This window comes from Lygodium microphyllum, chromosome 16, assembly GCF_053477565.2.
Source record: "Lygodium microphyllum isolate KBCC chromosome 16, Lygodium_microphyllum_v1.1.10, whole genome shotgun sequence".
NCBI lineage: Eukaryota > Viridiplantae > Streptophyta > Polypodiopsida > Schizaeales > Lygodiaceae > Lygodium > Lygodium microphyllum.
Genome location: NC_141150.1, coordinates 24,702,746 through 24,723,772, shown reverse-complemented (window position 1 = coordinate 24,723,772; position 21,027 = coordinate 24,702,746). Strand labels below are relative to the sequence as shown.

General features: G+C 41.0%; 1 pseudogene; it reads right to left on the bottom strand.

Annotated features, from left to right (window-relative positions):
- On the bottom strand, positions 1 to 20,900 carry LOC148022636 (thiamine pyrophosphokinase 2-like; annotated as a pseudogene).
- Between the last annotated feature and the right edge of the window lie 127 nt (positions 20,901 to 21,027).

The window sequence follows — 21,027 nt, the reverse complement described above, 5'->3', positions numbered from 1 at the left end:
CTATTCCCTGTAGCAGTTGCCTACTTTTTCTGTGCCTTTTTTCCCCCCAAAAACCCTCCATTTAAAAATATCCATCTGTGGCTTTATTTTTTTCTTTCCCCAGGCATTCGATCCTTCCACAATAGGCCTTAGAAAAGCGGCCCCTTTTTTACCAGAAAAAGCAATAGTGTTTCGAAGTTGATCATAGAGTTGCTATAGCTCTATTGTCCAGATCAAATCAGTATCTGCTTGTACAGTCACTCTGTTGCTCTCAAGAATGTTTGATGTACTGATAATGCCATCGAAATGTGAAGAACACTTATCTATATTCCACTTCAAACCAGTTGTAGAGATGTTAGAGGGACCAGTTAATGGAATTAGACCACAATGAGGACCTTCAACTGATGTTATTTCTGGTAATGTGTCATTCAAATACGACAAGCATTTCCAAAGATCTGTGGTATCCTGATTCCCTGAGTTGTCCAGGACTTCCGTGCCTAGCCCAGCATAGAACTCCTTCACCTCTGGTCGAATAGAATCCAAGTCTCCTTTGATCACTTCAGGTTTGTACCATTTACGAACTTCAAATGCATCCTTAGACGGCAGAAAATCAAGGGCACCATCATAAATTCGATTTGCTCCCCCATCTACGCATATTCGAAAACATGCTTTATCCCATAAAAACAGTGTCAATAAAGACAGTTGATGGTTCAGCACTACAAGTGCAAATGTCAAACTAGGCTACTCTTGGTTCAGAAAAGCACTAGAAAGAAAAGTGGAACTATGGCCCATTGTTGGAATGGAGACTATACTGACACAAGATTTCAAATTGCACAAAAATTTGCCAACATCCAAGGATAGGCCTTCTTCTTGCATCTCCCTGAAACAGTTGAGCACATCCTCACTGAGCCCATATTTAGAGTATCGAGCAGTTATAGCAGGCACATTGAATGTATCAAACATTATTTGTGTCATCTTCTCTCTATTAACCTTGGGATTCAGTGGCGCTTCTATGAGGAGGACTGCTTGCTCTTCCTTAATGACCTCTATTGTAGCCCTTTACTTTTGAACTGCAGAAACCTCCATTGCAAGATCCAAGGTAGATGGTAATCGATCTTCTAGTGCTTCTGAAACAGATCCAAACTTCCCAAACATATCCATGCTTCCAAACTTCTCTCCACTATACTCGCACGCAGAAAAAAAAATGTAAACACAACGACTAAGTATGTACAAAGTAACAATTCCCACACACACAACTTTTTGGTGGATTCCACACCTTGGATGTGCAGCAATACGACAACATTTTCCACGTAGTGGAAGTATTCTAGCCATTCCCACTTAGGACTGACCTGAATGAGGGTTTTTTCCTAATGGTCATTTCCTAAACGGCAACTAGCATCGAACCCAAGCGAACTTTTTTACGCAGAAATGCCAGGGTTGAAGCGGATTCATGCTGCACTTGGTGCAAGGAGAATGGGAAACGAGAGGGATGCAAGGCTTAACCTCTCTGCCATAAGGCATAGTCCCATTCCGTTTCCCTAAAACAGCGTCAATCGGGATTATTATAACTTAGACTCTAGGTCAGTGCCCTTGCTGTTCGTGTCCTTTGAAAACGATCTTCTTGCTATCCATCGTGATTGAGAAAAGTTCTCGGCCAACTGGGACCACCCATCCATAGGACGGACCCATTGCCACATCCACCGCAATTTTCTCAAGTTGTTTTAGTTATTTAATTACCTACCACATTTAGTTGGACATGTATCAATCAGCTTCCTTAATTAGCCCATTAGGCACTGGTTCCTTCACGTAATCATAACACTTGACATAGAAAAGCAATGTGAAACAAGTTTCTTTTCAACAGCTTGTCATATTTATCTTTGGAATACATTTATAACATCCAGCCCGTAGGCTTGTCCATAATTCGCGCGAAGGCTATCCAACAATCCACAGGGATTACTAATCCAAGATTCCGCTCGTAGACTAGTATGTGGGTCTCGAGATCCAATCCCGAGTCACGTTGGCCTTTTGTGCAGGGCCCGAAAGGTGAGGGATTTACGGCCAGAGCCCCCTCTGGCACCCAAGCGTCCTCCTGCTCCAAGTAGCGCACAACAGAAAGACCTCTCGTGGTGGGTTCGGTCCACCTTCCCAGCACGGTTAACAACCCCCTTGGTTAGGGTCAGGTAGGTAGTCGGGGGTAACTGAAGCTGCCTCTCCCTTCAGGCCTTCAACCTGAAGCATTAGATATCTTTTCATCCTTTAATTCTTTGAGCAAACAAAGCAAAACAGTGCTCTTAAAACTGTTACAAGCACAATCATTTCCATTGGTCGTTATTTGGCCAACTGCTAAGGAGCGAATCCTTCTTTCCGAATGCATCCAGCACTCGATCTGGGATCAATTGCGACTTGGCAAGGTCCCCAAGGGTTTGTTTGTTAACCCTTATATCCTTGGGGCCGTACCCTATTAACCCATTTAATCAAAACCTTAAGTTCTATTAGCAATAAATATGTTATTCCAATTTACTGATTGGTCTTTTGCTTCCAAGAAAATATCTAATCCCCGTATCTTGGTCACTTTACCCAAGAAAGGTACTATAACAGGATGATTATTTATCCTCTTGCAAGACAAACTTGCGTAAGAATCTGCCAATCTCATTCCAAGGAATTGGCCATTCCCTTGTGATCAAATCACAAGGTCATGCGACTCTGCAACTTGTTACACAAGTGTCGCATCTAATCCATGGGACTATTTTACCCATCGAATGGTGTCTTCTAATCATGAAATCATGATTAGATAGGAAACAGGGTTAGGGTGTCTTTATAACAATCTGTTCCTAATTGCACTAGGCCGATATTGTCAGTCCTAAGGTTCCAAATTCAAACGGAGTTTCATCTTTTTATCGAGCAATCCTTAGGGCAGAAACCCTAGATCGTCTCTCGCAAGTATGTCCTATTGTCCCTACATTCTGTGAATGAGGGCAAGTCTTTAGGGTATAAGTATTTCAACTTAACAATAAGAGCGATTAGGTCATGCCCTCAATGTGCTAAATCCTAGTTAGCTCTTTGGGATATGTTGCATTGAACTAACGAGTCCCTCGGGGTTTTTAGGTGTTTAGGTTTAAACCAATTTACTTGTCTATTGTTGAAGATATTTACGAAACCATTTTTGTAACCACATGATTCATTGCCTACGTATTGAGTTGATTTTACAAACCCTAACTTTTCCGACTAAGATCAAAGCGTAAGTTAAGTTATGGCATAATTCCTAGTGATCCTTCTATAACATGCAATCAAGTTTCATGCTACTAAGCTTTAGGGTTTTATGTTTGAACCATGCAGCCTTTTCTAACAATTACGCAGTTGAAATGATATTTATACCAATTGACTAGAGTTATGCAGCTCAAGAACCATTTCATGCCTTGCAAATTTCCTACGGATTATTAGCAACTTTCTATAACGAATCATTGCGAAGAAGAGATGTCTAATAATGCGATATGCGGTTTATTCCTTCCATGAATAATTGAAGTGCACTCTCATAATTCCGACTTGTAATGATGGGAATTAGTTAATCTAATTTCGTTACTTTGCAATGCATAAAAACCACTTGCTAGGAATGCATAGAGATCTTATGCTCTTCTTTTTCATTCGTTTAATACAAATGACCGATTCTTTAATCAAAGTTATTTCCTTTAATTTAGACAAGGTATTTCAATCGAAAAGTGCATTCTAAATTTCGTAAAGGAATCATGCACAATTGAATTTTTACGACGTAAATCAAAATTAGGAAGAAAACCTGGACTTGTGGTGAAATGTCCACATGGATGCTATGAGACGATCCTCCTGCGGTTGCGCCTTGTACCTTCTTAGGGGCCATCGCAAATTCCACATTTTCACCTTGGACACAGAGTTATGATCTTGTCTGTCTCCTTCTTATGCGAAACTCCCTTTGTGAATCAACTTCCTTGATCAATTTCACCATCTTTTGGAACCAGCTTTAGAAGGCCTTAAAGACTTGTGGGAGTTACAATAAGAAAGATGGTTTTTGATCCGGTGGTTAAAATAAACTTGAGTAGAATCAATGAAAAGAAATGGGTTTAAAACTTTGTGGGGATGCTATGAAAATGGGCTTTAAAAACTCGGTTATTGTGAGCTTTATGGGAGATGTATGGAAAAGAAAATCCACGGAAATGGAGTTTAAAAAAAACAGCTTTGTGGAATGCGAGGGCCTAAATTCTGGGGTGAGACTCCCTTTGTATAAGAACACAAGGGGGGGAAAGGAAGTGTAAGGGGCCACTTGTGAAGGGGTTAAATCCCGGGGGTGGGGTCATAAAAACCCGCTTTGTAAAGGCAATAGGAAAGGGGCACATGAAGGGGCTTTGGATCCCGGGGGGGGGGGGGGGGGGGGTTATTAAACCCACTTGAAAGGGCTTTAACAAAGCCCACAAGAAAGAATTTTTTGTGGGGGGGCCAAGGGGGGAAAAGGGACTAAAACTGCAAAGGAAAAAGGGGATGAAAAATTTTTCTTGGGAAAGGGGGCTTATGAAGCCCCCTTAGAAGCTTCTTAGAGAAGCTTTTGGCCATTATGAAGGGCTTTGCCTAAGCAAATCCCCCATCAGCAACGTCGCATGTCTAGATAACGATGTCATAAGTAGGCCATTAGCCACTTGCCTTTTGTCTTGCCCTACACTCTTTTGTCACTATCTTGGGAAACTTGCTTATTGATGGCATCTAAGCCTTGTCTTACAATGGAGAACTCATTGATCTCGTCTTCTAGAATGGGCTCGGCATCCTTTAGATGTTTTTGAGCTTCTCTTACCCACTCCTTAACCTTGTCAACTATTTTCAATTAGCACTTTGGATTAGGATATCCCCCAACCTTAGCACTCTCCTCTCCGCTATTTTAGGTGTTGAAGTGTCAGCCTCTATATCTACCATTTGCTTCCCTCTCATTAATGTGGTCACACTGTCTATTTTTAGTGTCAGTTTGGTGTCAAATCTCTTTTTCTTTCTTTGGCGATTCTGCTTTCCTATTGAGGCTACATCTAGATTGCTAGGTCCTTGCAACAAAATACCACCCTGCTTTGTTTGTGCTCTAGTCATGACCTTCAATGAGATGGAAGTGGCCTCATAATCAAGTGTTTTGACTCCAAATAGCCCCAAAGGTACAAAAGCTATGATGGTTGATCTAGTAGATGGTTTTCACCTAGGACTTTTAGCATATAATTGAGCGATTCCACACTCGAGGCATCTCAACTTAGCCTTTTCTCGGTTAGCTTGTTCTCATTCGGGGCAAAGAGATGAGGTATTCCTTGGGTGGCCACATCTAGCATAAGATTGGGTCTTCTCTTTGCCTTGCTAGGTCTCTACCCCTTCCTCGACTTAGCACCATCAGCGATACTAGTCTAAAATCCTTTAAGGTGGGATTGTCCTCATCTTTGTATGAGATGTAAGGGTTTACATATGTCTCCTCCTCATTTGACTCCTCTACATAATGTATTAGAGCATCACTCAATGGATGGGTCAAGAAGGGTCCATGTGGTCTAGGTAAGCCTGTAGGATTGATGCCCATTCTTTAGATAGCTATCTTGGCATCATTAGACATTGGGATAGCTAATGGAGAACCATTTTGAATTGTGGTAGTCTATTCCCCAAGTTAGCATGGCTGGTTGTAAAGCTACAGATATGGTAATCACCTCCGCAATTAGAAATACATAGCATCATGACCGAAGCTACCACATTTGGCACAAGGTCTAGATGCAGGTTCAGTGCGCTCAGCCCCAGAAGGTGGTTCCCTCCACAATGGACACATTGCAGAGGAGGTTGTGTAGGTTTTCTAATCATTTCTTGGAGCTTGGTGAGCTCCATCTTTACGCCTACCAATTCTTGGCTTGGGTCAATACTCTTCCCTTTCTCTTGGTTACTTTGACTAGATCTCTTGCAAGAAGTGGTAGCTCTCTTTGAGGGTTTAGAGGCTGCACTATCTCAGCTTGTGGCTCTCAAGATTCTCTCTTTGATGAGTAGGTCCTCTACACATATAGCTTCTTCAAAGAACCTAGCTAGCAGGTCCCTTTGCAGGTTCAAGTTTCCTACCAAGGCTTTGTACATCTCTTCATTCCTAATTTTTCTTTTATAAATATAGTAGAGATTTCTCATTCACTATATCACCTGTGACTAGGATTCTCTTAAAGAGAATCCACATGTGGGTGATGTAATCTCTAATATCCTCATCTTTTTGATTGACATTCTTCAGTTGAACAATAAGGTTATCTAGGTACCCCTCCTCAGAGAATCTCTTAATGAAGAGACTCTTGAAAGTATTGAAGTTGTTGTCTTTGACGTTATCTAGAGTGGTGTACAACATCCATCTTTTATCTCCAAGATAAGACCCAAAGCTTATGCACGTTTTGAGTAGGTTCTATTAGGTTATTTGCCTCATACACCTGCTCAAACTACTCTACAAAGCTACATGGGTCATTGTCCGGCTAGTACTTGTCTAGTTGCTTGGCAATTAGGGGTATCTGCATTTGGCTCTTAGAATTCGGAGTTATTTCTAGTCCCGCTAGTAACAAAGTTATTAGGGCCACTCTACTTTGTTCTGCAATCGTGTTGTCTATGATTTGCTTCGTGAGAAACTTGTTCAATGTAAGATTGGCTTCTAGTGCTCTTTCACTTTCTATATTGGGTCTTGTCCTATTCCGATTGGCAAGCATAAAACTCACTAAGGGTTTGGTGGCCTTTAGTTCAGATAGTTTCTCAATTGTTCTAGGTGGCTTTGAAGGTTTTGGAGATGGGCTAGGAGGTGGTGTCTAAGGTGTAAGCATGGCACTCATGATCTTGGCCAACCAAATCTAGTTGTTGCCTTCATAATAGCCTTGAGTATAGAACAGTGCCTTAGGCACCCATCATAGCTTGGCTATTCATTTGGTTCTATACCGCGGACTTTGTCACCAAGGCTCAAGGCATGATGTTTGGGGATTATGGGTCCATGGAGGCTGGCTTTTAGGTGGCCGTGGTTGTCATTTAGGCACCCATTTGAGTTGTGGCTCAATGGTTTTGGCCATGTCTTGTTTAGGTTGTGTTAAGTTTGTTGTGGTGGGGTGGTACGAGTCACAAATCCCCTCCTTAGAATTTGCACTAGGTTCCCCTACCAATCACTTTGCACACTTAGTTTGAGCCACGTTGCCCATGCTAAAAGCTGCCACTATGTGCACTCTGCCAACAGCTATGTGGATGTGCTACGAGTCATAGTCAACATTGCAATGGGCTTGCTTCTTTAATGCACAACTTAGTGCCATTCCCTACTAGTGACCTTAGTGTTACGCAATACATAGAAGATCATGGGGAGGCTTGTAGTCTCAACACAGACCGCTACTTTACACTTTCCCACTAGAAGTGGGTAGGACTGCCCCCAAAATGGATTCAGCTTAGCATTTGTGGGCTACAATTGGGGCTGACCAATGAGAGTCCAATGCTCCTGATCGATAGCAAAGATGTTGAAATCAGACCACCCTCATTGATAAGTGCATTGAAAGCATGTTTTTTTTGAGTAGTGACTATTATTCGCAAGTAAGCAGGTGCTACTACTTCCTTGCCCATGTCCTCAATCTATGTGATAATTTCCACTCTTACATTTATAGGGGGAGCAACATTGATAGCTCATGCAATGGATGGGTTAGAGGGTATTACTTCTTGAGGCGAATACTATTATAGAAGCCTATGCCCTTGCCCTCTAGGGTCTAAAGCTCGACACAGTAACACCAGGTCAGCTTACTTGAAGTCACAGTGTTTGACATGCTTGTCAAACCAGCTCTTGCATCATGCTTTTTCATAGATAGTGCATGGGTGGGTCTTAGAAAGGTGTTCTAGCTCTATTAGGTGTTCTATCCATGCCTCCTTTCCATCCCATCTCTCTTGCACTACTATTCTCAAGCTTGGAACAAAAAACTCTACTTGCAAGATTGCTTCTGTCCCTTAGGTCAAGTTGAAGGGTGTTTGCTCCACTACCATCTTGTAGGCTGTCTTATAGGCCCATAGCAGTGCCATGAGTGTGTTATCCTGATCCTTGCATGAAGTAGAGACTACTTTAGCTAGGACATTCACTAGGATTTTATTCGTGGATTCTACCTGAGCATTTTCTTGAGGGTAGTAAGGTGATAATTTCCTATGGATGATTAGGAACATGGATAAAAAATGAGCAACCACTTCATTAATGAAGTGTGTGTGTCTCTAACTAGATTGATGGGGCATGTGAATCATGAGATCACTTGATCCCAAAGGAACTTAGCCATAGTCCTAGCATCATTCTTCCTGGTGGATCGCGTTTTGGCTCATTTCATGAGATGGTCAATGGCTACTCTGATGTATTTGACCTGGAGTACTCTGTCGTAGGATTGATTGGCCCAATAAAGTTGATTCCCCAATTTTCAAAGGGTTGTGGTGCTATGATTAGGGTCAACTCTATCTTATCTTTATGAAGAGGGGCCTCAGTCCTTTAGAACTTGTCACAATGCTTTACAAATTTGGCAGCATCACAGAATAGGTTGGGCCATTATAGTTTAGATTGTAGCACCTTGTTGGTCATGGTATCTCCACTGAAATGACCTCCAATGATTCCAGCATGCTCTTTAGTCAGCACATCATGCATTTCATGCTCACACATACATCGTGGAAATAAGTCATCATGTCCCAATCCATAAAGTTGGTTGGCAATTAACTAATAAGACTGAATCTTAAGGATAAGGAACTTTAGCCTGGCCTTTTTGATAGGTCTTGCAAGTAATCCGTGCTCTAAGATCTAGACTATGTTATCTGCCCAATATGGCATTAAGTCTGCGCTCTAAACAAGCCTTTTTTTTTGGACACGCTAAATAGGTGCGCATCAAGTAGATTGTCTATAATCTCCTATCCAGTGGCTTCTCCTATGGGTATGCAGGACATGTGATTAGCCATGTAATGCTTCTTTCCCTCACGTACTACCACAGATAAGTGAAACTCTAAAAGAAGAACCAACCACCTAGCTATGTGTCATGTAGCACAGGGTTTATTTACAAGATAAAGCAAAGCTTGATGGTCCACAAAGAAGGTGAAAGGCATAGCCAAAAGATAATGCCAAAACTTCTTTACAACAAATACCATGGCTAGGCCTTCCCTCTATGTCGTACAGTAGTTCATCTCTGCATTCTTGAATTGTTTGCTAGCAAAGCTCATCAAATAGTCAAGATTGTGTTCATCAGGCTAGCACAAAATAGCTCCCACAGCAAACTTTGATGCATCAATGTGCATGGAATATTATGCTCCAATCTAGGGCTCGTAGAATAGGTGCAATAGTGAGAGTTTTTTCAGTTACTCATAAGCACATTGGCATTCCTTGGTCCACTCAAATACGATCAGAAACTTGTAAAGTGGTCTAACAATCAATGCATGGTTCAAGACGGAACCCTATGTGTCCTAGGAAGTAGTGAACTTCCTTATAATTTGTTGGTGGTGTCAAGTTGACAATAACCTTTCTTTTGGAGAAGTCAGTGGCAATGCCATTCTCAGACACCACATGCTCTAGGATACATACGTGCTTTACCCACTAGAACTAGCACTTTAGGGGGTTGAAAGAGAGATTATACAATCTACACCATTCCAAGACTGTCCGAAGCTTATGTAGGTGTTTCTTTTAGCTTAAGTGTATGCATAGATCATCAACGAATACTTCTAGTTCGCATCTAAGTATGTCCTTGAAGACAATGCACATTAGATGCTAGAATGTGATAGGTGTAATATTTCAGTTATTACAAAGTCGTGTGAATTCTCGGGCAAAAGATAATGCCAGCATTGGGTCACGGACGGTGCGAATTTAAAACATGATGTATCATTGGTAGAGCCAAAACTATGGTTAATGAAACCGCATATTTCCGTGTGAACCTCCTCTTGGGAGGAGGTCAAGAGAAAATTGAGAAGATTTATGGAGAAATATTTCTTTTAAATCTTTTTTATCCTCCCCAACCAAAGGATGTGTTGGAGGTGGGAGAGTAAAGCACGGGCACGTAGGCCTTGCGAAGGAAGTCATGGATGAGCAAAGGCGGTCAAATGAGCATCCTTGCTAGATGTTAGAGGGGGGTGAACCCCATGCCAATGGCCACGTGGAGGGAGAGAGGTACCTCTCCCTCACAGCTATAAAACCATGGTGTCGTGAGGGATAGAGAAAAAGGCTGTGAGATAGGACTGGCACTCTCTTAAGAGAGAGCTAGGAGCGGTACGCTGCTAAGGGAGAAGCTGTCACGCTGTTGTTGAGGAGGGGAGAGGGTCGTGAGCAATCAGCGTCGTTGTCATCGTTGAAGGGGAGAGGAGAACCGCCTGCTGCCACTGCCATTCGTCAGCTCGCCTTGTCGCCATCAAATCGCTTGCTGCCACCTGCTACAAGCCCTTAATCAATTCCTCTCCCACCACGTGGGATTTTCAGGAAGTTCCCAAAAGCTTTAGAAGCTTCTTAAGAAGCTTCTAAAGCCCCCTAAGGAAGCCCCCCTTCTTGTGGGCTTCCACAAGCCATCTCTAAGTGGGTTTTGTACCTCCCCCCTCGGAATCCAAAAAAAAAAAACCCTTTCCCGTGGATCCCATCCAAGTTTTTAAAAAGCCCAATAAACCTTTCTTTTTCCCCCCCTCGCGTCTTTACTCAAAGGTTCATTTTAAACCTCGGGGTACCTTAGAACCCCCTTTCTATTGACCTTCACAAGACACCCTCTTTCCCCCCTTTTCCATTTCACCCAAGGCCCTTTGAAAAGCTCATTTAACCCGGGAGTTAAGGCTTTTCCCCCCCTTTGGTTTCCCCACAAGCATCCACTAGCCCAAGTTCTAAAACCCTTCCCGTGGGCCTTTGTTATTGCCTCTCTAGTGGGTTTAAAAGCCCATTTATTCCAAGACAAAAAGGCTGCATTTATGATGGCTCCTAAGAAAGCACAAGGCGCAACCGTAGGAGGATCATCTCTTAACATCCATGTGGACATTTCACCACAAGTCCAGGTTCTTCTTCCTAAATTTGATTAACGTCATAATATTTCAATTATGCATGGATCATTTGAGGAATTAGGATGCATGTTTTTTCGATTGAAACTAATTTGGCTAATAGCTCACAATTGAGGGATTTGGTCATTAGTATTTTTCAATAAAATGAACAAAAATAAGTGAGCATAAGATTTCTATACATTTCTAGCAAGTTGTTTTTATGCATTGCAAAGTAATGAAATTAGATTAATTAATGTCCATTTTTACAAAACAGAATTATGATAGTACACTTCGATTAAGCATGGAAGGAATAAACCGCATATCGCATTATTGAACATCTTTTTCGAAATGATTCTTAAAGAAAGTTACTAGCAACTCTAGGAAATTGTTGGGGCTGCATGAAGAAGATTTAACTCTAGGAAAGTGGCCTAAACAATTAAATCAACGAAAGGGTGTGTAAGTTTAGCATACGACAAATTCATTCGGAAAAGAAAGTAGAAAAAGGTTGCATGTTAAAACATAAAATCTTAAAGCTTAGTAGCATGAATCCTGTTTGCATGTTATAGGATGACCAATTGGAATTATGCTATAACTTAACCTATGCTTTCATCTTAACCCGAAAAGTTAGGGTTTGTAAATCAACTTATACGTAGACAATGAATCATGTGATTATGAAAATGGTAGCGTAATTATCTTCAAGAATAGACATGTTAAATTGGTTTAAACCTAAACACCTAAAATCGCGAGGTACTCATTTAGAAAGGGTTAATTCAATGCAACATATCCCAAAGAGCTAACTAGGATTTAACACGTTGAGGACATTACCTAATCGCTCTTATTGCTAAAGCTGAAACTCTTAAACCTAAAGACTTGATCACATTCACGGAATGCAGGGACAATAGGACGCACTTGCGAGAGATGATTTAGGGTTTCTACCCTAAAGGATCTCTCGCTAAAACGATGAAAATCGGTTTGACTTGGAGCCATAGGACCGACAATGTTAGCCTAATGCAATCAGGAATGGATTGTTATATCTAATCATGATTTTGTGATTATAAGACTCCATTTGATGGGTAAATAGTCCCATAGTTTTGATGCGACACTTGTGCAACATGTTTTAGAGCCGCATGATCTTGTGATTTGATCACAAGGGAATGGCCAATTCCTCAGAATGAGATTGGCAGATTCTTACGCAAGTTATCTTGTAAGAGGATGAATAATTGTCCTAATATAGTACCTTCCTTGGGTAAAGTGACCAAGATACGAGGATTAGATAAATTGCTTCGAAGCAAAGGACGAGTCAGTAAATTCGAATAACATTACTGCTAATAGAACTTAAGGTATTGATTAAACCGGGTTAATAGGATACGGCCCTAACCCAGAATATAGGGTTAATAAATAAACACTTGGGGATCTTGCCAAGTCGCAATTGATCTTGGATCGAGTGTTGGATGCATTCGGAAAGAAGTATTCACTCCTTAGCAGTTGGCCAAAGAGCTCCACCTCTCAGCTACAAGCCCTCTCCTCTAATTCACTATAAATATGAGGCATGAGGAGGCGCAAGAGAGTAGAAGGAGACCTTGAGAGGCTGCGAGAGAGAGGTAGAGAGAGAGAGAGAGAGAGAGAGAGAGAGAGAGAGAGAGAGAGAGAGAGAGAGAGAGAGAGAGAGAGAGAGAGAGAGAGAGAGAGAGAGAGAGAGAGAGAGAGAGAGAGAGAGAGAGAGAGAGAGAGAGAGAAGAGTTACCCTGAGAGGCTGCACAATTCCCTCTATCTTGATTCTCGACTTAGCCATCTTCTCTTACACTCTTCTATCTCGAATCTATTCCGCCTTCTTATCTCTTGAATCTATTTGTGGACGATGGCCTCCAAGCGAAGAATATTGCATGCGGATGGCAATCCCACAACTAGAAATGAAGCAGAAATGATTGTGCTTGTAATAGTTTTAAGAGCATTGTTTTGCTTTGTTTGCTCAAAGAATTAAAGGATAAATGGATATCTAATGCTTCAGGTTGAAGGCCTAAAGGGAGAGGAAGTTTCAGTTACCCCCGACTGCCTGCCTGACCCTAACCAAGGGGGTTGTTAACCGCATCGGGAAGGTGGACCGAACCCACCGCAAGAGGTCTCTCCGTTAAGCACTACTTGGAGTAGGAGGATGCTTGGGTGCCAGAGGGGTCTCTGGCCATAAATCCCTTGCCTTCTGGGCCCTGCACAAGAGGCCAACGTGACTCGGGATTGGATCTTGAGGCCGGCATACTAGTCTATGGGTAGAATCTTGGATTAGTAATCCCTTTGGATTGCTGGATAGCCTTCGGGTGGATTATGGATAAGCCTACGAGCTGGACTTTATGTATGTCAAAGATAAATATAATAACCTATTGAAAAGGAACTTGTTTGACATTGGTTTTCTATGTAAAGTTCTATCATTACGTGAAGGAACCAGTGCCTAACGGGCTAATTAAGGAAGTTGATTGATACATGTCCAAATAAATGTGTTAGGTAATTAAATAACTAAAACAACCTCAGGAAAGTGTGGAGGATGTGGCCATGGGTCCATCCTACGGATGGTTGGTCCCGGTTGGCCGAAAACTTTTCTCAATCTTGATGGACAGTAAGAAGATCGTACAAAGGACACGAACAGCAACGGCACTGACCTAGAAGTCTAAGTTATAATAATCCCGATTTACACTGTTTTAGGGGAACAGAATGGGACTATGCCTTATGGCAGAGAGGTCCAGCCTTGCATCCCTCTCAGTTCCCATTCTCCTTGAACCAAGTGCAGCGTGAATCTACTTCAGATGTGGCATTTCTACGTAAAGTAGTTTGCTTGGGATTCGACACTAGTTGCTATTTAGGAAATGACCAATAGGAGAAACCTTGATTCAGGTTGGTCCTAAGTGGGAACGACCAGAATACTTCCGCTATGTGGCAGATGCGGAAAGTCCTAGATTGCAAACCCTGTAACATTCCATGGGAGTGCTAGGCGGAGCTTTCTAGATATCCTTTCCGATGGACTACTAAGACGTATCGTGAAGACAACATGTGGACACGTTACAACAGGTGTGTTAGTCAACCCAAATGGCATGACTATAAAGACAAATATGCCCCATTGTATGGAATATGCCATCTTGTGTCTATCGTCAGGGTGCACATGATCTTGGTTATAGCTCGAGAAGCCATCCAGGAAACAATATGCTTCTTTTTATGCTGGTCTCTTGAGTATGTGCTCTGTGTAGGGCAATGCATAATTGTCTCTCTTAGTTGCAGCATTGAATTTTTTGTAGTTTACACACACTTGGAATTTTTTTTCTTTTTCAAGGAAATCATGATGGGTAATACCCAATCCATGTGCTTGATCTCATATATCAATCCGACCTTCAATAGTTTATCAATCTCTTCCTTGATGGTGTGAGCATCCTTCAGATTCATCGGATAAGGTCATTGTTTTATCGGTGTTGCATCAAGAGTCATTGGAATGTTATGCATTATGACTCTCGGATCAATTCCTTTTAGTTATTCTAAGAACCAGGAAAACATGTCTATGTAGTCTTGCAAAAGAGCAATGAGATCAACCTCCTCTTGCTTGGTGACATTGTCACCTACTAACAGGGGTTGTGGTTTCTCCCCTTCCCCTGTTAAGTTGACCTCTTGACTTTGGTAGGCCCTTCTATCAGTTCACTTGCATGTCCATCCATCTTCTCTCCCAACAACATCACTACCCTATCTCCCTTCTTGAATTTAGTGAATCACTTTAGTAGGTCTTGGGGCTTCCTTTGTTTTTTAGTTTTTGACCCCTTTGGTTGTCCTCTCTTTTCCTCCTTCACCCATCTATGCCTTAGATGGGCAAGCAAGTCCCCCTTGATGCATATAGTTTTAGGTGGTCAAGATATCTCTAGCTCACTCTCAGAGCTTACTTCTAATTATGAGTTAAACTTGCAATTGTTGCTAGAGGAGGGGGTATCCCATGTGTCACTAGGATGGACTGGTCCTACTTACTCATAGTCCATCACGCCTAAGTGATCCAACCAAGTGCGATCACATTCAGTTCTGAAGAGTCCTCTTTCAATTCTAAAAGTGTTGGCTCTCCCGGATTAGAATCTACTCTTATTTGTTCGATCAGTCGGCCATCTGTGTTGTACTCTATCGTCTAGGCCTCTTCTTCACTTTCCTCATTTGTAGAGTAGTAGTCCTCTTACTCGTCGTTCGAATACATTCTGACTACTCGTTATTGTTTAGCTCTTTATTCTCAGCTCTTTTTTTATTTCTGATCAACACCCAATTGTACATAATATTTAGGCCTTGCACCTAGGTCCATTACCATTTCGGCTCCTCCATGAGGTCTTGGAGTGACTTGAGATTGGTGGCTAGGTCACTGACTAGCTTCCTCATCAAGCAAAGAAGAATCCCTTAGAGCTCAGGTCTATTAGAAGGAATATGGAAAGGGGCAAGAGTCTACTGTCTACTAGGGTTTCTAGCCATCATGCAAAGTGGTAGTGAAGGTGGGATCTCACAACACAATCTTAGTGAGTTTGGGAATCTCCGAATTCCCATTTTTTGAATACTAAAAAGATGGCACCCGGATAACATATCCATAAGTTTCTCAAAACCATCTGATGTAACCTATCATTGGAAAGCGCTTGAAAAATGGAATCTATTGAGCTATAGACCACTCAATTTGGAGTTATAGTGTTCAAGTTATGACAAATCCAAAGATTTGACCATGTGTCCCAAACTTATGGAAAATTCCCATATTCCCCAAAATGATGTTTTACCCTTCGGTAAATGGGATGTGGTGGCTTTATGTGACTCACTTGTTGTCCTTGATACTTGCTTATAATCCACTAGCGATCATGGTCCTCTCTGAGGTTCTAGAGGTTGCACATTCTTGAATTATAGTCATTGAGCTTCTCTCTTTGAGTAGGTTGTCTACTCATATGGCTTCTTCAAAGACCCTAGTTTGTACGTCCTTGTGGAGGTTTGAGTTGCTCACCAAGGCCTTGTAAAGCTCTTCACTCCTAGTTCCACTTATGAACACAGTGGAGACCACTCTCTTACTAAGTTGCTCTTAGGGTTGGAATTCTCTTAAAGAGACTCTCCATGTGGGTGACTAGTCTCGAATGTCCTCTTTGTTCTTTTGAGTGACATTCATCAGCCAAACAATAAGGTTATTTGAGTACCCTACCTCAAAGAATCTCTTGATGAAGAGACTCTTAAGATTATTGCAATTATTACATTTAGTATTATCTAGGCTAGTGTACCGCATGTGCCCTTTGTCCCCAAGTGCAAAGACCAAAAGCTTGTGCACATTGATCAAGGTTCATTAGGACGTTCGCCTCACATACCTGCTCAAATTGCTCTACAGAGCCATATGGGTTGTTATTGGGCTGATACTTGTTGAGTTGCTTGGCAACTATGTGTATCCTTGTTTGGCTTTTGGAATTCGGAGTAATACCTAGTCCTATTAGCAACGAAGTTGCTAGCACTACTCTTATTTGTTCCACAACTGTGTTATTTATGAGTCACATCATGAGAAGTGCGCTTAATGTAAGGTTGGCTTCAGATGCTCTTTCCCTCTCAGCATTGGGTCCTGTCTTGTTTTTATTGGCAAGCACTAAAACTCGCTAGAACTCACCCATTTCTATCACGTATATCAGCCTCTGAGTTTGCTACTCCTGATTATAGGTGGCTACATCTTAAAGAGCTTTCTTTACTAGTCTTTACTCTGCCTCCAGGTCCACTATGATATCCTTGGCTACTCTTCCATGGTGCTCCATTTTGTTATGCAAGTCGTATCGATTTATCATCTATTGCATATCAATTGGAAAGTCCCCCAAGTGGAACTCACCATTTTTGGAATTGGTGTTGGATCCTGACATTTCATCAATCTCTTGGGTCACTAGGGTGTTGATCAGGCTAATCAACTCAGGTAAGATTGAGTCCCTAATCATGACAGCTCCTTTCACTCTCCAAGAGGCTTTCTTTGAGGCTTAGTATCCACCACCAAGATTGTGCAATCAAGATCAGAAGGTCTTCTTCTATTAGTGGGTTTGTTTGATCTTGGTTATCTTGTGTGTGAGTTTCTGATTATTTCAGGAAATTCTCAATTTTAAGTGTACTCAGGTGCTCATGGGATGCTCCCTTCCGTGCATGGTGCAAAATCAAGCTTTCATCTTTCTAGGTACACTTCAAGTGATTATTTATGCAATATGTGACTACGATGAAAATAATGTGGTACAAACACATGCTTTTCTAGTCCATTCCTATAGGTGGTAATTGCCCTAACATGTTGGTTTGGGTCCTTTAAGATGTCCCAGATGGATGGTCTAATAAGTTGTATTCGTAGTCACTTCCTAGGCCGCTAAGCCACAATTTTTGGAGTCTTAAGACTCTATGAGTCTTTCAAGGTGTCTAGAGGCCTATGAGGGTGTTGCTCAACTCTGGATTGGGCTCTATCTGGTCTAAGATATGTTCCTTTGTCAACTTCCAAGTTTTGATTTTAGTGTCCGAGCATTAGTCGTCCGATTCCTAAAATCGAAATCTCCAAGTTTTGGTCTATTTGAATGGTAGACTTAGATTGTCCGTCCGAGGGGATAAAGTTGGACGGTCTGAGTTCAAGTGCCCAATTTTTGATATTCGAGCAATTGGGGTTTGAGTTCACAAGTTGGATAGTCCGATCACAGTGTATCTAAATGGGAAAGTTGCCTGAGTGGTTCAAGTCTGAGTGTTTGAGTTTGGTGACTCGAATAAGGGAAGGTGTGTGCGAGTGGATAAAATTAGGATGCTCTCATTGCCTTAATCAAACCTTGCGGCCAAACAATATAAAAATATTTAAAACCCATACTCGCAGCTGGAGGTTTGAAATACACTACAATGAAGATTAGCATTCACACTTTCTTTTCTTTGCATGTAGCTTTCTCTCTCTCTCTCTCTCTCTCTCTCTCTCTCTCTCTCTCTCTCTCTTTAGCTCTCTATCTCACTATCAGATGAGCAAAGGAGCTCTCCCAATTGATCTTTTCACCTGATATTTTCTTATTAAAGCTCTTCTTGACTCAATTTTGATCTTTTCCCTTCCTTCCTTCTGATGCATTACACATTAAAGGTCTTTTTCTCTTCCTTTAATTCATGTTTGGCATGTTTATAGAGCAGAAACCCTATTGTGCATAACCTTCTTTTTCTTGTTTTTTCTTTTTTTCTTGATCCTAATGCATTCAAATCACAACGAAGTGCTTACAATAATCCACTCTACTCATCTAGATCTAGAAAAACAAAAAACTTACTTGCTAAAGAGATCAAATGCCTCTTCAAACTCCCTCGGTTCCTACCTATCTATCTCCAATATCCATTCAAGAAAAACCCTACTTTAGTGCTCAATTCAGAGCATGCAAGCACTCAATGCTTGAATCAGTTGGTCTCAACAATGGAACAAAAATGTGGGAGCTTTTGCTCAATTTCCAAGACCCGTGGACCACTTATTGCTTCAAGCATTTCAAGCCAAGTGCAATGACTACCTCTCACAAAGCTATATGTGCTCTCACACCTATGATTCTAGTGAGCTTACCTCCATGATCGATCAAGTTCCTCCTACCTCAAGCACTCCCATAGCTCCATGATCCAAGGTGTAAGCTCAACCCTTAAGCTCCAAGCTCCAAGCTCCATTATTGTGCATGAGATAAGAGGAAAGGAGAGGAGAAGAAGAAGAGAGGAGAAGATGGGGAGCATCTCCACCCTAACACACTCACTCCCTCTCTCAAGCACAAGCTCAAGCAACAAGCAAGAACAAGAAGAGGAAGAGAAGAGGAGAGCTAGTTTTGGCCACACACAAGAATAAGATTCTCTATTCACTTTTTGACTCTTATATATGTCCTAATCCATTTTGGGAACCCATCCCCTTTTTGACATGACAAGCCATTTACGGCTAATTCATCTTTTCATATTCCCTTCTATTTACATTGTAGCTTCACCCATGCCCTGTCTACTCTTTACAAATTACACAGGAGGGAGCCTAGCACTCTTTTACAAAGATTCAAGGGTGCCTTTGCATTTTAAAATGCACTTGTTCCATTTTTGCACTTTCCTTCGGGTTTTAAGGTGCCTTTGTGTTTTTGGCCCTTTCTCCTCTTATTTTTTGTGTCGAGCCACTTTTTTTTTCTTTGCCTTGTATTTTAAAATTTCTTTTGCTTCCTTCTTTTTATTTTTTTACCTTTCTTGCGCTAGGGTTAGAGATCATAGTCCAATGCGATGCCCTTCCCGACTCCAAGCTCAAGAAGTACCCAAACATATCAGTGTCTAGCACCTCCTAACACAAACGAAGGGAGCATCCCCTAGCTTATTGCTATGGCCCCACTACAGCTCTTCTACACCCTAGGATTAGCCCCATGATATGACATTTGAACATAGTTATCTTTTGATAATATTCATTCTAGGAGATAATTCAATCCTTACCAAATCACTCTCCCAAAGAAAACTATAACACTAGACCTACAACTTAGGGAACCTCATACTCAACATGGGTCAATCGCTCAAAAATAAGTGTTATGCATCTATGAGATATTTTTCTTGATATACCATGTATGAAAATTCAGATGCAAAGTGAATGCCATATAGTGCACAAATGAGTAAAGTTATTGATCAACCAGCATGGACATGCACAAATAATTCTTTTCATGATTTCACTCTAGCATAGTGCTTCGTTGCTAGGGTAATACCAAAATAATCCATGCTACTACCCTTTTCAAGACTTAGAATAATCATATCCTATATGTCAAGATATGTATAAAACCAGAATTCACATAACACAACTTTCCACAACCCTTTCCCCTTACCATTTAAGGTTTTTCTTGTGGTGGTAGATATAAAGAGTATTTTTATGTGTTTTTCGTATGTGAAAAGTAATAAATGCACACTTTTACATATATATGGGAATAAAATGAGGCTAAACCTTATGTCTCAGCTTGGTTATATGTGTACAAATATATTTCTAAATTTTAATTATTAAAAATATTTTTTAAATTTTCTTGGCCAAAATAATATTTCTGATATTTTATAAAATTATTTAATTAAATTATTATATTTTTGAAATTTTTTGAGTCTAAGAAATAATTCACACTCTAAATCATCTTCACATTTAGTTTTATCCCATATGAACGTTGTCAAAGGGTTTACGAAAGCAAAGTCGCGTCTTCAGAAGACCTTGATATATATCAAGATGGAAGATCAAACAAATAAATAATCCAATGTCAGAGATGGTTCTAGCATTCAACTCTGAGTCATATATTAACCATACAATAATTCCAGATTTCAATCAATAAATTCTGTTTTAGCTTCAGCATGTGATACAGGTAAAGTGTACCAATAACATTCTTGTAATCCACTGATGGTATATGACTCTCTTTATAGTGAGCTCAATCATCAAGTTTTCAGGGTTACTCCAAGCTGAATAGGATGAATAGGTGATATTATATTGTTATGATGGGCTGTTTCTGTAAACCTTTAAAGAACCTTGTAGTTTTCATACATGGTTACCACCTCCTTATGTAAAACCTTGGAGTTTATCTTATCCAAAAATTTAAGGTATGTGTCATGAAAATTGGGCTCAATACTTTGCGAACAGTATTCAGCATCTCAGTTGGTGTTGAGCGAACTTTATCTGCCACCTTCTTCACCATGGGGCTTAGCTTGGGGAAGAGGAAAGCTGATGGTCTGGATTTAGGAGAAGCAGCTGCAGACCAAGTTCCCTTCTTTTGAACTGCATCTGGACTATCTAAACCTCTTTGAGAAAATGATGAATCATAACTTTGTCCACCAGTTATATCTGTTCTACACAAGGATGATGTTCTTGTAATCCCTTGAGAAGACGGAAACACTAAATCAAAATTTGCCTCCCACTTTTCTCCAGTGCCATAGTCAACTGAAGTGCTGCTGGATTGATATACAGGCATCGATAATTTGGGAAGTCCAAGATAACAAAAGGAAGAACGAGCTCTGGTACAATTAAGTTTCTGTGTCCTCCTTCAACTTTTATCTTCCTCAGATAAATTTCTGGACTGGATCCTTCTTTGTAGAAAC